Source organism: Vanacampus margaritifer, chromosome 2 (assembly GCF_051991255.1).
Source record: "Vanacampus margaritifer isolate UIUO_Vmar chromosome 2, RoL_Vmar_1.0, whole genome shotgun sequence".
NCBI classification, from domain to species: Eukaryota; Metazoa; Chordata; class Actinopteri; order Syngnathiformes; family Syngnathidae; genus Vanacampus; species Vanacampus margaritifer.
In genome coordinates this window covers 49090266-49095265 of record NC_135433.1, presented here as the reverse complement: position 1 = coordinate 49095265, position 5000 = coordinate 49090266, and positions in this window count along the sequence as shown.

Below are 5000 nucleotides of genomic sequence, written 5' to 3'. Positions count from 1 at the left end.
ATTTTTGTGTTAGTTTTCAGTTTCTTTCTCCTCCCAGCTTCCTTGGCTGTGGAGGAGGGTTTATTCCCCCCCCAGAGCTTTTTGCTCTGTTTCGACTGTTGGAATGGATGTGGCCTTTGCTGGGCCCAGGATGTCTGGAATGGTGAATGGTGAGTTTTCTGGCAGGATGGTTGGCAGTGATGTGAGTGCGAATGATGTTCGAAGTGGTATGAGTGTGGTGCACAAGCGTAAAGTGTGTTTCGATAAAGAGCTGACGGTGTTTTTGGAGCTCGAAGGTGGTGCTGGTCTGTCTCCGTTGGCTCTGCTGAGGGCTACCAAGGAAGTCTGTGGTACAATTCTGGCCTGTCGAATGATTACCAAAGACAGGTTCGAAATGACTGTGGCATCCCAGGTGGCCAAGGATAAGTTGTTAGATGGGTTTAAGATCGGGGAAACTAGGGTTCACGGGAGGGATATCTGTGTGGATGAACTTGTTGTGTCTTTCCTGGGCCTGCCAGCTTACATTGAGGATGAGGAAATCCTGCAGAAGCTACTCGCTTGGGGTGTTTCGGCCGTGTCCGAGGTGAGGAGACGTATGTGGCCGGGGACAAACATAGCCGATGGGACGAGGTTTGTAAAGGTCCGCTTTACAAACCAAGTGCGTTCTCTACCATATTCCGTCAGGTTTAACACGGCGGGGGGGCCTGAATATTTTAGGGTCATTCATGACAGGCAAGTGAAGGTGTGCAGGGGGTGTCTCCAGCCTGACCATGTGTTGCGTGAATGCCCTGATTTTTGTTGCAGACGGTGTGGGGCCCAAGGCCATTATGCGCGGGAGTGTACAGAGCCCAGGGCCGCTAAATGTAAGGACTGTCATCAGTATCCCTCTGTGTGTGGATGCTCCGGACACCTCGCCTCTGACCCGGAGGAAGGAGGTGGGGGTCCCCCACCTACGGTTGAAGTAGAGCACGGCCCTGGATCGAGAGAGGCCCTGTTAGATCGGGATGTGGAACCGGGTATACCTGACCAAGTGGCATTGGTGCCTGTGGTGGGGGGGGCTGGTGAAATGTCTCACAGTCCTGCCCCCGAGCAGGAGGGGGGGGCAGTGTCCTGCCCTACCTCTAATATCGTGGTGGCAGGGGCTGGACCGGGGAGGGGGATGGGTGAGGATCTGGCTCCACACCTTACCCCTGAAGCGGGGGAGCAGGCACTGAATTCAGGCCAGACTCCCAAGTCTCAGCGCTCGAGAGCGGGCAGCAGGAGTCAGGTGCCGCATAGGCGGCCACTGTCTAAGAGTAGTGACAGGTCCAGATCACCGACCGGGAGGGTTGGGTCGAAACATGCCGATGGGTTTTGTGAGACCCAGCCTGGTAGTGATCGGCGGAGAGGGCTGCAGGGTGAGGGCCCCGTCTCATGCGGCACTGCCCGTTCTGAGTCTGCCACTGTAGATGCCACAACTGTTCCTACGGGCGTCGATCCCCAAGGGAATGAGGTCGCCCCGACAAAGACGAACAGGAAGTCTAAACGGTAGTCTAGATCAGGATGATGGTTCAACTCCCTTTTTTCTTCCTAATGACGCTCTCCCTAGTCTCCATTAATGCCCGGAGCTTGAGGAATAGGGAAAAGATGCACAGTGTGTTTCACGACACCACCTGGGACGTGCTGTGCATCCAGGAGACGTGGTGGGAGGCGGAGCATCATCGCAAGGTAGAGGATATGGACATTGGTGTTTTGTACTGTGCTTTGGGCTCTGCACACTCCCGTGGTGTGGCTGTCCTAGTTAAGCCGGGTGTTTTCGGCGGGTCTTCTTTAGTGCATGCGGACCCACATGGCCGCTTTATAGTGATTGATTTTCTGCGTGGCTCCACTAAATTTCGCCTTATAAATGTTTATGCGCCTAGTGAGGAGATGGAGAGGAAAACCTTCTTCGTTTCTGTTTTTCCTTATGTTACTGATTCCTCGTTTTTGATTGGCGACTTTAACATAGCGTTGTCAAAAATCGATCTCGGTCCGAACAACACATTCAGGAATGACGTTAGTCGAAGTTTTTTGATTGATGCTGCAGTGGCTGCTGATTTGTCCGAGGTCTGGAGAGGTCTCAACCCCCTGAAAAGGGACTATTCCCGGCGTCAGGTAGTGCAGGGGGTCCTCCTCCAGTCTCGGATAGATCTGTGTTTTGTTTCAAGTGCTTTATGGAAGTACATCGGTGGCAGCTCCTATGCATGTGTGGGCTGGAGCGATCACTCCCTTTTTTCCGTCAAACTTGACTTCCTGGGTGGTAAGAGGAATGGGGGGGTCTGGGTTTTTAATAATATGCTGCTTGCCGACCCCACTTTTGTAAATAAGATGGAGCACCTTTTTGATTGTTTTGATGATGAAATGGGAATTTGTGACTCTTTGGTTGATTGGTGGGAGCAGGCAAAGGCTAAAATTAAAAAGCTGTGCCTACGTTATAGTAAGCAGAGGAGGTGGGAGGAGTCCATCAGGGAGCACACGGTCCGGAGCCACCTCCAGAGGCTTGCCGCCACCTCTGGTTTAGGCCCGGTAGATCCTGAGTATCTGGTGCTGCAGGAAGAGCTCAGGACTATACAGGTTAGTCGTGCTAGAGGGGCGGCACTTAGATCCAGGGCCCAGTATGCGGTAGAGGGCGAGCGCTCCACAGCTTTCTTTTTTGGTTTAGAGAAGTCCAGGCAGAGCAAGCTATACTTGGATGGCCTGTTGGATGAGTCAGGCAGGTGTCATAGTGATTTGGATGAGATTTTGGATATTGTAGGTAGGTTTTATGCAGATTTGTTTGATGGGGAAGGGATTAACGAGGTAAGCTGTAGTCAGGCTTTAGGTGCGCTTGAAGGGTCTCTGAGCCCTAGTGACGCTGACAGCTGCGACGCGCCTATTTCTTTGGCAGAGGTTTCTGCAGCAATTAGGGGTCTCAATGCCTGTAGGAGTCCAGGAGAGGATGGTTTGAGCGCAGAGTTTTATAGTGCTTTCGCTCACAGGTTAGCCCCGATTCTCCATACTCTGTATGGCGATATTGAGAGAGAGGGTCGGGTTTCGGACTCCTTTTCTCTTAGTATTGTGACTTTGATTTTTAAGAAGGGTGATAAGCGGTGCCTGGCCAATTACAGACCAATAAGTCTCCTTAACACCGATTATAAAATACTGGCAAAAGTATTAGCACATAGGTTGAAAGGTGTGATTGGTAAAGTGGTTGCCAGTACACAGGCGTATTGTGTCCCGGGACGGGACATTTCTGACACGATACTCTCCCTAAAGTTTTTGTTGAAGGAGATGCATGTCTCTGGGGGGATTCATGTTTCAGTTGATTTCAGTAAAGCATTTGATAGGGTTGAGCATTGTTTTCTTTACCGTGTTTTGGAGAAATTTGGTTTTAAAAATGGCTTCGTGAACTGGATTAAACTTTTGTATTCCAGTGCGGTCAGCCGTGTAAAATGCAATGGACTCCTGTCGAATAGCTTCCCTTTGCGGAGGTCGGTAAGGCAGGGGTGTCCTTTGAGTGCACTCCTCTATAGTATAGTGGCCGAGCCTTTGGCCGCTATGCTCAAGAGGGATGGGGCTGTGCACGGAATTGTGAGTCCATCTGGTAAGGAATATAAGATCTTTCAATATGCGGATGACACCAATTTGGTTTTGCGCGATGTGGGGAGCCTCAATGTTGCTCTCCACACCCTGAACGTTTATTGCCTTGCCTCAGGAGCAAAGATAAATTTCGAAAAGACGTCTGTGTCCTACTGCGGGGGCATCGTGGCCCCGCCGAATGTTTGGGGCGTCAGGGATGCAGGGGATTCTTATAGGGTTCTTGGTGTGCCCTTGGGTAGGGATGAGGTGACCTGTCGGGATTGTTTGTGGTCTGGCTTGTATAGCAGTGTGTGCACCCGAATGAATCTGTGGAAAATGCGTGGTCTTCACTTAAAAGGTAGGGTGTTGGTGGTAAATGCACTGTGTTTGTCTAAACTTGTTCATGCTCTTGCTGTGTATGACTTACCGGGGGTGTTTGCAAATAAATTTAGCATTGCTGTTAGTAAATTTATCTGGCGGCGAGAGAGGGCACCTGTGGCACACAATGTTTTGGTTGGTCAGTATGAGCGGGGAGGGCTTAAACTGATCGACTTGGTAGTTAGGAAGAATGCGCTGCGTCTCAAATTGATAAAAAAGTTCCTCGACACCGGATTCGATGCGGCGTGGAAGGATTTTTTCGCTTCGCATGTTGAAAAGTTGGGTGAGTATGGTGTCTATAATTTGTGTATGCTTCCCCAGCGGACTGCCCTGGATCGGGTCCCGCCTTTTGAGAGGGAAGTGTTTGAGGCGTGGGCTAGACTGCGGCCGTTTGTAGTTGCGGCCCCTTGCTCCTTGTGGCAGCTAGGGCAAATGCCTTTACGTTTTAACCCTGACATGCTCTCTGATCCTCCTGGGAGGAGGGAAAGCATGTTTAGCGGGTCTTTTGATAGAGCAGGTATCAAACGGGTTGGCCAGTTATTAGATTTTGAGGGTAGGGTCGATGTGGAGGCTATTAAGGGTAGTTTTAGTAGGGCGGGTCTTCGGTTTAGGAGGACCGAGGTGGTGAGGAAAGTGAGTGATATACGGGGTTGTATCTTGAGAAGGTGGGGCACACTCTATGAGAGGGTACCGCCAGTTCAGGATGCATATGAGGGAGGGCTTGGCGGTGACTCGCCCCTAATTTTCGTTTGGGTTAAGGGGGAGGGGTTGATGGGAGTGGCAGAGACACCGACTCGTGCTCTATATCATTTGCTGTTGACCCAGGTAGTTAGGCGTCCCACTGCCGAACATAGGTGGGCACAAGTCTTCCCTGGGAAAGATACTGCGTCCATTTGGGCGAACGTTTATAATTGGTATACCCCCCCCCCAGGTTAGTAATTTTGCTTTTAAATTGAGACATCGTCTCGTTTTCACATGCTGTATGTTGCAAAGTATTCAGCCCGACAGGTTTAGACGGGACTGTCCAGTGTGCGGAGGAGTGCCAGAAGATCTGCTCCACCTCATGT